General features: G+C 36.3%; 1 protein-coding gene across 1 annotated transcript in view; it reads right to left on the bottom strand.

Annotated features, from left to right (window-relative positions):
- Positions 1 to 13,113, bottom strand: part of LOC126262308 (uncharacterized) — a 248,561-nt gene that overhangs the window by 48,134 nt on the left and 187,314 nt on the right. The window lies entirely within an intron of this gene.

The following is a 13,113-nucleotide window of genomic DNA, read 5'->3' on the forward strand; positions in this document are numbered from 1 at the left end:
ACTGCACACCACAGAGTATAGTTCCTACTCAAGTTTGTGACTGCAATGTGCAGTCCAAAGGCAAATCTGCGCACCATTTTCAGACCACAGTATATTTGATTCGTGTTTATTATTGACTATAGTTGTAAAATTCAACATCTTATGGTGATATTACTCTATGCTTGTCATATTGTAAAATTAAACTGTGGATATTAAAAGACAGAATGGAGCACTGGCTTAAAGGTGTTGAAAACCTTTGCTCCTGAGAGTCGGTCAGTGAATAGGAGACCCAAAATATTCGTTGCCTCAGATAGCCATGGCAGAGACTGTGCAAGAAACATTTTAAAATTAGCTTTAAATAAATATGATGTTGAAGGGAAGGTGATACCAGGTGCCCCCACTAGTGTAATACTAAAAAAATGCAATGACCTCCATAAGTTGACAAGTGAAGATTTTGCAGTTATCTGGGCAGGGGCTAATGATGTAGCAAAGAATGAAACCAAGTTGGCAATTCGTTCACTACATAAAGCCTTGTCAGCATTACAAAATACAAATACAAAGGTGATTGTAGTTGGTGTACCACATAGACATGACCTGCCTGAATGGTCTTGTGTAAACCAAGAAATTCAATCTGCAAACAGAAAACTAAAAAAAATAGTGAAAGGCTTCCATAACACTTGTTTTATTGATACTCCTAGTAACAAGGAGCTTTATACAGCACATGGACAACACCTTAATGCAACTGGTAAAGAACTAATTGCCACAAGGATTTATGAATCAGTGGAAACAAACAGGAAAGTGTACAAAACAGCAATAGAACTTAAATGGAAGGATACTGAAGTCTCAGATAAAGAATCAGTGAGAATTGTTACTGACACAACTCCAGCACAAATAACAACAGAATCCTTAAAAGTGAACTCTAGTTTGTGTGGAGAGGACAATTACTCAAGCAATAAACTTACCCAAGAGGGCAGTGCAAAAGTTTGAAGAAGCAGCAAATGAGGTGGCAGGAAAGAAGGCACCATATAAGAAGAGAGACCTACTTGCAAAAAGAAGAACAGCAAATCAAGCTCAAGGGATGAGAATACCAACACGTGGAGTATGGCAGTCAACCCGAAAAAAGAAATCACAACCGAGGGACCAGGATTTTTGGTGGGATCAGCAGTGGTTTCACAGATGAAAGCAGTTAACAAAGTGAGTTGGCTCTGAGCACTATGGGACTCAACTTCTGAGGTCATTAGTCAACAAAGTGAGTCATCAAGTGAATGAACAGGTATGTGACAATCATAACACACATGATCACAGTGCATCAAGATTAAAGACATTAACTGAACCTACAACTTCAAATATAAAGTCAAATTGCTCTCAGAGGAATACAGACAGAGACAAACTACTTAATTTTCTACAAGTTAACATAAATTGTATTAGAAATAAAATTTTAGAATTAGAACATTTATGTAACACTGAGCATGTAGATGTTATATGTGTATCTGAGCACTGGTTAACACAAGAACAAGTAAATTATGTTCATTCCCCAAGGGTATGTTGTGGGAGACATGATATGAAGAAAACAGAGACAGAATGGTGGGGCGGGAATTTTTGTCAAAGAAGGAATAATGTTTTCCAGAATTGATGTATCTACATACTCCTCAGAACTAGATGGGGAGTTTAGTTGTGTAAAACTAATGAATGAAAATATAGTGGTAGTTAGTCTATATAGGTCGCCAGATGGTGATGTAAATTTGTTTATTGAAAAATGTGAATTAATAATTAAAAAAATATTGAAGAGTAAAACGAGAATTGCTATATGTGGTGATTTCAACATAGAAATGGTAAACACACAGAGACCAGTTGCTAGGACATTTTTGAATATGCTAAGATCATTAGACCTCTATTGTACAAATAACTGTGCCACACGTAAGAATGCCTGTATAGACAATATTATTGTGAATTTCCATAGGGAGGATTTTACAGTTAGACTTGCAGGAAGTGGACTTGCAGATCATGAGCCACTACTCCTTACACTCTGTAAGAGGCAGCCAGTTAAAACTGAGGAATCTAAAGTAGTAGTGGTACGAAGACAGAAGGAAGAGTACATAAATATGTTTGTTGATAGATTAGGAAGTGCAGATTGGGACTTAATATATAATTGTTAATCTGGAAAAAGGGAAGCTGAAATAAGCTTTGGTAACTTCTTTAAAAAGTACACAGATTTATGATATTCTTGCTCACCAGTAAAAAAAAATTAGATATCCAAATGAAAAGAAAAAGAAAAGTCTGAACTGGTTCACACAAGAGCTAGTAGAAATTAGAGGAAACTTGCATATGCTGTACCAGATGCATAAACAAGCCTCTGACCAAGGGGCAGAACAGAGTGTGAACATTCATAGGTCATATCTGAAATGCAAAAAATACTATAAAGCTAAACTTCTTCTGGCAAAAAAGCAAGCAGTGGAGAACTATATAGAAAGAGCTCCCAATAAATGCAAGGCAGACTGGCAAATAATAAAATAAGAGAATACACCGAAACGCAAGAGAATACACCGAAACGCACAGAAACAGCTCTGCTTGATCCTGAAGAATTAAATGAGTACTTTTTAAACTCAGTTAAAGAAATAAGTAACAGTATCAAAGCAACAAATTCATCTGCAATGAACCTTGTTGGAACACCACTGCCTGTTAACCTGGCATTTCAATGGAGGGCTGTCACACCTGCTGATGTTATGAAAGCTGTATCCAAATTTTCAGGTTCTAGAAGTATGGACTGTTATTGGTTATCAAATAGCATAATTAAAAAGACAATACACTCAATCGCCAAACCATTAGCTTATATTTTTAATAAATGTGTAGAATTTGGAGTTTTTCCGGATGCACTCAAGGTATCAAAAGTTGTCCCAGTTTATAAAAAAGGAGACAAACATATCCCCCAAAGCTAAAAACCAGTCTCCATTGTTCCAATATTCTCAAAGGTATTTGAGGCGCTGATACACACACAAATAAGCAACTTCTTTGAAAAACACAATATCCTATGTAACAATCAGTTTGGCTTTCGAAAGGGGAAGAACACAATAGGGGCCATCTTGGAAATCATTGACCAAACCTTAACAGCTTTTGAAAATAATAACATGGTATCACTGGTATTATGTGACCTAAGCAAAGCTTTCGATTGCATTCCTGTTGACATACTACTGGGGAAACTAGAGTTTTGTGGGGTGAGAGGGAGCACTTTATCTGTGATAAATTCTTATTTAAGTAACCGAAAACAATTCGTCTCAGTCAGAAATTTAAATTCTTCCATCATGGAAATCAGCACAGGTGTACCACATGGGTCTATCCTTGGACCCTTCTTCTTCATTGTCGCTATTAATGATTTACCTAAAAATATAGCTCACCCTGTTGTGTGTTATGCTGATGATACAACACTACTTACCACACATCAGAACATCTCAGATCTGAATAACCTAACAAAAGAAACACTAGATAAGGCCCTGGACTGGTTTGCAGCCAATAAGCTCCTATGCAACCCTGACAAAACACAACAACTTTTAATGGGAACATCAAATGAAGTAGGTAATAAGTCGGTAAAACTCTTAAGTATTCACATTGACTCAAAACTATATTGGGAGGAACACGTCAATCATGTATGTGAAAAAATATCTCAGGTGGCATACTTTCTCTTGAAACTAAGGGAGGTAGTGAGCTTGGAGTACCTCAGGGTGACTTTTGGCTATTCCAGTCACATATTTCATATGGTCTGATTATATGGGGGAACTCCCCTCACAACAAAAACGTATTGAAATTACAAAAAAAAGTCATACGTATAATATGTAAAAGAGGTCATAGGGAGCACTGTCGTCCTCTTTTTTCCAAGACTCAGAATACTTGTCTGTACTCTATATTAAAAATAATATTTCAGAATTTACTGCCAGAAGGGAAATACACGAACGCAACACCAGGGCTAACGGTAATTTAGACATACCACGCCACAGATTAGCGAGAACAGGAAATTCCCACAAAGTTAACCCACTCAAAATGTTCAATAAACTGCTAGTTCATGTTCAGTCTATGGATAAAAAATTCTTTTAAAATTAAGTGGTACAGCTGGCTGTCAGATCATCCATCCTATGACATTAAAGAATTCTTTGAGATGCCTGAGGAGAATATAAGCATTTAAAAGTTGTCTGTAGTTAAACATATTATTTTGTGCTGTGGTTAATCGTGTGTAATTACAAAGTTTATACTGTAAACAATAAAATACCATACTATATTAGATTATAAGATAGCTTGTTGTTTTAACTTTTAAAAGCTATCCTTTGTAATTTGGTACACTGCCATGCTTCAAATGTATTCTATAATGTATTGACAAAAGTTTATTTTATTATTCTGTATGTACTAGTACATCTTGTATGACGAAGCCAATATCATTGTAAAATGATCTACAGTGAATAAAATTCTTGAATTCTTGATGTACTACTTTAAAATAAATAAACAAAATAGTTCCATGGTACCTGTTAAGATGCACCAACACCTAAGCCACAAAAGCACTATATTTGGTCAGTTATCGCACTGCACATGTGGCTGAAGTGAACCAGAGAATTTAATAAAACCATATGTGCCAGATCACTGAAAAATCTGCAAGCCATCTTTCTACAATGCCATTTTTGAAAGGCACTGTTTCACAACAAATTAATCTTGCAGGTTATATCAAGTAAGAACTAGTCAGTCACCTTCAACGCAGCAAATTTGTCTTGTAAAGATGTGAGCTGACTCATGTTGCTAGACTGGCCATCTTGCTGATAATTGTACATTATCCATAGAAACATTCACTTGAAGAAGAGTTGCTTACATGTGCATTGTTACCAACTAACACTACCAGATAAAGAATTCTTAATGCATTTAACAATTTTTTTTAAATGACCGTCTCGACTGGAATGATTGTATCGATATTTGTAGATATAGGGCAAAGACAATGACTGGTTAAACAGCAGGAGCGGATTCAATAACAAAAAGTGAAGTGCCAAACTGTAGTATTAGCCACTGTATCCTGCATAGACAGCAGCTCACAATAAAGATGCTGCCAAATCTAAAATTAGTTATTGATGAAGCAGTAAAAATAATCAATTATATCATGCCCTCTTCAGAGCCAAATGATTTCGATATTTAACTACACTCCATCCAAAATGAGCATGAAGGCCCAACAGCACTGACCGACCACCATGTCTTCTTCAATTCATAGGTGTCACTGGATGTAGATATGGAGGGGCATGTGGTCAGCACATGGCTCTCCTGGCCGTTGTCAAGTTAACGATACCAGAGCTGCTACTTCTCAGTCATGTAGCTCCTCAATTTTTCTCAAAAGCACTGAGTGCAACCCTCTTGCCAACTGTGCTCGGTGGACCCAGACAGTCAACCGTCCAAGTGCTAGCCAGGTTTGACTGCACTTAGCTTTGTTGATCTGATGGTAACCAGTGTTACTATTGTGGCAAGGCCATTGGTGATTGTTTTCAATATTGTGGGAAGATTTTAGTAGCAGACATAAAACACTAGTTCTCCACATCAAGGTCAGATGGTTACCTCGGGTAAGACCTTAACAAGATTATTTGAACTAAGAGCTGAATTAGAAGCTTTTACGACTGAAATTTCTTTTAAATTAAAAGACCATTTGTACAATGTGATGTGATCATTCTGACTAGCTTCTTTGGCAGATATACATGGAAAAATTAATGAATTAAATTTACCTTTACAAGGAAAACAGGCAACAGTTTTCAATACTGATAACAAAATAATCACCTCGATAATATATTTTTGGATTGTCTGTAATGGCAGAGATGCCTAGAAATCTTTTCAACACTGAATATGTTCAATGGTGAGCCAGTAGAATTGTCAAATGAAATATTTGAGGAATTTTTCCAGTGTCTCCACGATATGTGTGCATCTTTTGATACGTATTTTCCTGAAGAGCAGAATGTAAAACTGGAAATGAATTCATGAGTTCAAAATCCTATCGTACCATTTGCAGAAGCCAATAAATATGTCAAATGAAACCTATGAATCCTTTTTAGAATACATCAGATTCAAGCATGGAACCCTTATTCAAAACAATGTCACTTGATTTTTGGTACAGGGTTCATGATGAATATCCACAAGTTGCCACAGAGGCTGTGTCTGCTCTTCTCCCATTCCCAACATCATACTTGCATGAAACGGGATTCTCACCACATACAGCTACAAAGACAAAATACCACATTAGACTAGATGCTGAACCTGACATGAATCTTCTACTCTCTTCCATCAAGCATGACATTAGATAGTTATATATATATACCACTTCATACTTCCTACAAAAAGATGGAAACAATTTTATCAATTTACATTGGAATCAATACAGTATTATTTTGAGTACTGTATTATTGTGTGTTGCTTTGTATATTGAAGAAATCAGTAGCGTATTATGTACCTATTTTTGTAAGATTTTCATTAAATGGTTATAATTAAAGAATGAACATAAAATCAGATTTTGCTTATTTTAGGGCACTGTAAAATATTTAGTATCTGAAAAGAGTTTTGTCATCAAAAAAGTTTGATCACAGCCCCATTAGAGGGTCCTCTTGCTGGAACAAGAAGCAATGTGTCATAGGCTGTGTCCTTAATGAAGACAAGTGAGCAAGATCTCATCTTCTCAGCATAGCTGGAAGGAGGTCACTGTGGCTGAGACATATCTTACTAGACACAGCTTATTGTCTGTTACTTTCAGCCACTTTGATTTCTACCAATGCACAATTCTGTACCTCAACAATTAGGTGACTGCATGTAGGTGAATGGCACCCTGAACCCTGGTATCAGATTATTGTGGCTGCTACATCCGCCAGCCCTGGAGTCCAGCAGGAAGACATCTCAATCTCTAGCCTTCTCAGGTGGAGAAAGGTACCCTGATACTCTGGACTATTTTATCTGCTGGATACAAGTGTTGTAGAGAGTTAAGGACATTCTATAACTCAGAACAGATCAGGAATTTAGCAATTGTAATGCACCTCATCAGCTCCAGTGCCCTCAGAGACTCTGCATATAAAAGGAAATGTCCTGACTGACTGACTCATTGCTGCCCAGCCCAAACTGCTACGGAGATAAACTTGAAAATTTGGAGAGGGTGTTGACCTTGCACTGTAGGCATTGATTATGACAGAATTTTTCGAAATTCTACCCTTAAGGGGGTGAGATAGGGGATGAAAGATTTTTTGAAAAAACATCCCTATTTAGGCTATTTTAAAGCTACATCAATTAGTATTCAGTTTCTTGGTCAGAAATAAAGAAATATGTATTTCAGAATTTTTAGAAATTTAATCCCTATGGGTGTGAAATAGTGGGTGAATGTTATTATTATTGTTGTTTTTTTAAATAAATCATTATTAAAGAACTACTAAAGCATTTTTAAAAGCTACATCTGTGACAACTGGTATTTTATTTCTCAGTTACAAATTAAAAAATGCATATTTCAATGTTATTGGAAATTCAACCAACCACGGGGGGAAGGAATAGGGCTGATTGATTCACTGATTCATCAGTGCCCAGCTCAAACTGCTAAGGATAATAAAAACTTGAAATTTTGAAAGGGTACTGATCTTATATCTTATACTAAGGGTATCATTTAGTAAAGGATTGTTTGAAATTCCACTATTAAGGGGATGAAATAGGTGATGACAGGTTTTTTGAAATATGATGCTATTAACGTAATTTTGGAGCTAGAACTACAGAAATTGATATTTGGTTTCCGGTCAGAAATAAAAAATACCTGTTTCAGCATTTTTGGAAATTCAACCACTAAAAGCGTAAAATATTTGGTGAAAATTAATTTTGAAAATAAATCATTATTAAAGCACTACTAAAACATTTTTAAAGCTGCTTCTATGAATATTGGTATTTGACGTCTCAGATGGAAATAAAAAAAAATACATGTTTCAGTGTTTCTGGAAATTCAGTCCCTAAGGGGGTGAAACAGGGGCTGAAAATATTTCATTGTGAAAGCATTTTTAATCTAAAAAAATTTGTATTTGGCTTCTCAGACTAAAAAAACACTCTTCAAGAGGGTCAAAGAGGTGATGGAAGTTCTTATGGGAATACTTCATTAGAAAATCATTTCTGAAACTAAATCTATGAAATTTTGTATTTAGTTTATCAGTTTCCAATAAAATATGTATGTTTCACTGTTTTCTTTGGAAAATGAACCCCTAATGGGATGGAATAGGCAATGGAAATTTTTATGAAAATATTTTGTTATATAGCAACAGATTTAAAGCTAAATCTATGACAATTGGTATTTGACATCTAAAGTAATATGTGTTACAAAGTGAAAGATTTTATGGCAATATCACCACAAGAACTCAAAAGGCAGTATTAACAAGGACCTCTGACTCTGGCTACCAAAATACGGTAAACACCATGCTTCCATGGCCTTAATTAGCATGAAAAGTTTAGAAGATGTTGCAATTTGTGAACATGAAAAAATAAGAAATTAAAATAAAAAAGAATTAAAAAGTCTGTGCAGACCATGCAATCTACATGAATGAAACAGCGGATGCTAAGGTAGTCATGCATAATTTGCATTGATTACAGTGAATCCCTAAGACAATTGGATCTTGAGGACATGATCAGGAGGAACAACAGAGCTGTCCATAGAGCCCCTGTTTAGACCCATCTGCGAATAGCTGGCGTGCTCATTTAACATGTTGTAAAATATTATATTAAAAACACATGCAGGAGTGCAGCTTCTCACATATTGTACTAAATATAAAATTACTCTGGGCTTCTGCAGTAACCAGAGTGGCAACTGATTCCAACCCCACATTTGTGTTTGTACTAGCTCCATACCCAATGATTCCAGTTCATGCTTCATGTGGATCTCAAATGGCCTTGCTGGTCATAGACAGTTGGAGAAAAGGAGTGCCATAACTGGACAAGTAACAGTATGGTATGCTGGTGAATTGGGAGCAGTGGGGATCTTATACACTTGATGCAAAATGAGGAATTGCCACTAGATGGTGATGATCTGTAGGTAAGAATGTCTCACAGTGTGCACCCAGAGTCTAGCCATGTTGTCATGAAAGAACTGTTTTTCTGGAGCAGTCATTCAGATTCAGATTCAGATTCTTTATTAGTCATTCAGCATTGTTACATGCAATAGACTTCGTCAGTTCACTTAACCTATTAATTTTACAAAATAAATTTTTACATATTTATGTTGATATTGGGCATTTCTAAAAATTCTTCTAATGAATAGAATGGATTGGTTAACAAGAAGTTATGAACATTATCTTTAAATAATTTGTCAGACTTGATTGACCCATTTTTAGACAATTTGTTATATATTTTAATTGCCATATACTTATGACTATTGTTAGTTTTAGCTAATCTATTTTGTGGCAACAGCAGAGAAGTACACGTTCTTGTATAGTAACCATGCCTTATAACTCTTGACAACCTAACCACTATGTGATCAACATGAGAGTTCCATGTTAGACTGTTGTCAAGTACAATTCATTTGTTACACTTAAATTAGGTAGTTCAGCAAGTATGTAGTTAACACTGTCAAGAATATATAAATTAATTACTGTTAAAATTCTATATTTAATGAACAATGGTTTACAATGTGTTCTATTATCTACCTTAGCCATTACTCTGATTGCTTTCTTCTGGATCACCATAATTTCATTTATTTTTCTGCTGTTTCCCCAGAGTATTAACCCATACCTTAAAACAGATTGAAGAAAGGCGAAGTACGCTGTACCTAAAAACTTATTTTTGTAGTCTTTGATAGACTGAACCACATATTCTGGGTCTTTTCCTCATTTAATAGCAGACCATTGGCATTAAACCATGATGTTGCATTTTCTTTTGCCAATTTCATATCACTTACAAGGTTATCAAGTACATGGTTTACAGATAGAAAAGTTGTGTATGATTTCTTTCAATAGATTGTTTGACATATTAAAAATATCAGTACTGTATGAATTTTTCATTTCTTTGACTATTTTAAGAACTTCATGTTGGGATACCTCTTTGAAGTGTTTCAATGATGATCTGGCCCTATTATGATTTAGGTTTGCTCTCTTCAGATAATCTATACATGTTACATTGGGTTTACTGATCAGCTTTTTGATATCATCAGCACAGCTTACAAAATATTTATTGAATGTATCTGCTGGTATTGGGACTGTCTTGTCGAAGTTTCTGACTTCACCTTTAACAGTATTAATTACTGACCAGGCTGTTTTGCATTGGTTTTTACTATTTTTTATGAAATTTGTGTTGTATCTTAGTTTCGCCAATTGCAACTCTTTCTTATACTGTTTCTTAGTGATTTTTTCGAGATCCTTAATTTCATTAGAATTGTTTACTTTGGCAAGGCGCTTCAACAGCAGTAGCTTATTTTTTAGATCTCCAGTTCTTTGGTGTACCAAAATTTACCCTTTCTTGTTTTATGGTATTTCTTTTGAACAAGATGGGCTTTTAAAATATCTGTTAAGTAATTGTGGAATGTTTCATAAACTGTTTGGGCACTGGAATCACAGTTTTGAAATAATTTGTCCCAGTTTGTTATGCTCAGCTGGTGTGTTAGTTTTATGAGATTGTGTTTTGTTAAAACCAATGACTAAGGCAATTTAAGGTATTAAGTGCACTCTGGGTCCTTGCCTTCAGGTCCTTTAGAAGTGGTAACCATGACAGCATGGAATAAAAAATGAGGCCCAGAAACCTCACTGAGTCCTTAAAATGTAGAATGGTGTCCCTTATACGTAAGACAGATAAATTAAAAAGAGAATGAGAATGATTAAAATTAAAACACACACACACATTTATGTGCAGGAAATTAAAATTGTCCACAAATATGGAGCACTGCACAGGACTCCTGGCTGTAGACATCACATTGTTTCTGGCTATGGCGAAGAGGCTAACACTTAAAACATTGCACTGGGAAATGCCATTCTCCTGCTCAAAACTAGCTGACAGCAAGCCACCAAATCAGTACTGGGATCTTTAAAAAATGATAAGAATGACCAAATGAATGTAGGGAGACAACCATTGGTGGAGTAGTCCTAGATATTGGACCTCTGCATAGTGTCATATACCTTATTGATGTCAAAGAATATCCCTATACAATACTGTTTACATAGGAAAAAACGGTCAAGTTTTCAAAAGTCAATCAACAACAGTAAAGCCACATTGACAGCAGTTAAGGAGCTACCAGGTCTCTAATATCCAGACCTGACTATGGTTCACCAGTTGCTTAAAGGTCTTTCCTATACAGCTTGTTAAAGTGCTGCTCCAATAACAACTGGGGCAAGTTCATCCCTTTCCTGGTTTAAGGAGAGGTATAAAAATTGCCTCCCTCCTTGAGTTGGGAAATTGTCCTGTCTGTCATATCCAATTACAGTTTTCTAGGAGGACTTCCTTTGATGCTGTCTGCAAGTGTCACAGCATGCTGTACTGGATTTGATCATAATTAGGTGACATGTCAAGAGCCACAGACAGTGTCAAATCCAGCTCCCACAAGGTGAAAAGGTAATTGCAAGACTCATTATTGTTGGTTCTGAAGTCCAACCCATCCATCTTCATGTTGCATGGTAGCAGTGGAATGCTGGATCTTGGCTGGCATCTACATCTACATCTACATGGTTACTCTGCAGTTCACACGTAAGTGCATGGCAGAGGGTTCATCGAACCATTTTCATACTACTTCTCTACCATTCCACTCTCGAATGGCGTGTGGGAAAAAGAAACACCTAAATCTTTCCGTTTGAGCTCTGATCTCTTATTTTATTACGATGATCATTTCTCCCTACGTAGGTGGGTGTCAACAAAATATTTTCACATTCAGAAGAGAAAGTTGGTGATTGAAGTAAATAGATCTCACTGCAAAGAAAACTGCCTTTGTTTCAGTGACAGCCACCCCAACTCACCTATCATATCAGTGACACTCTCACCCCTATTGTGCGATAACACGAAACGAGCTGCCCTTCTTTGCACTTTTTCGATGTCCTCCGTCAATCCTACCTGGTAAGGATCCCATACCACGCAGCAATATTCCAGCAGAGGACAGACAAGTGTAATGTAGGCTGTCTCTTTAGTGGGTTTGTCACATCTTCTAAATGTTCTGCCAACAAAGCGCAGTCTTTGTTTCGCCTTCCCCACAATATTACCTATATGGTCTTTCCAATTTAAGTTGCTCGTAATTGTAATCCCTAGGTATTTAGTCAAATTGACAGCCCTTAAGCTTGTGCGATTTATCATATACCCAAAATTTATTGAATTTCTTTCAGTACTCATGTGGATGACCTCGCACTTTTCTTTGTTTAGTGCCATTTGCCACTTTTTGCACCCTACAGAAATTCTCTTTAGATCATTTTGTAATTGGAATTGATAGTCTGAGGTAAATTACAGCGTCATCTGCAAACAATCTAAGGGGGCTGCTCAGATTATCACCTGTTTCATTTATGTATATCAGGAACAGCAGAGAGCCTATGACATTACCTTCACTTCTGTTCTACTCAATGATTTACCATCTATCACTATGAACTGTGATCTCTCTGAGAGGAAATCATGAATCCAGTCACACAACTGAGACAATACTCCATATGCACACAATTTGATTAATAGTCACTTGTGAGGAACAGTATCAAAAGCCCTCTGGAAATCCAGGAATATGGGATCGATCTAGCTCATTACTTCATGGGAATAAATAGCTAGCTGTATTGCACAAGAATGATATTTTCTGAATCCGTGTTGGTTATGTATCAATAAGTCATTTTCTTCAAGGTGATTCATAATGTTCGAGTACAGTATATGCTCCAAAATCCTACAGCAAATTGAGGTCAGTGATATGGGTCTGGAATTCAATGGGTTACTCCTATTCCCTTTCTTGAACATTGGTGTGACCTGTGCTATTCTCCAATCTTTAGGAACAGGCTTATCGTCAATTGAGCGGTTGTATATGATCACTAAGAAAGGCGCTATTGTGTCTGTGTACTCTGAAAGGAACCTGACTGGTATACCATCTGGACCAGAAGACTTGCCTTTCTTAAGTGATGTGAGTTGTTTCGCAACACCTAAGATATCTACTTTTATGTCACTCATGGTAACAGT

The sequence above is a fragment of the Schistocerca nitens genome, chromosome 6, assembly GCF_023898315.1.
Source record: "Schistocerca nitens isolate TAMUIC-IGC-003100 chromosome 6, iqSchNite1.1, whole genome shotgun sequence".
In the NCBI taxonomy this organism is placed as follows: Eukaryota; Metazoa; Arthropoda; class Insecta; order Orthoptera; family Acrididae; genus Schistocerca; species Schistocerca nitens.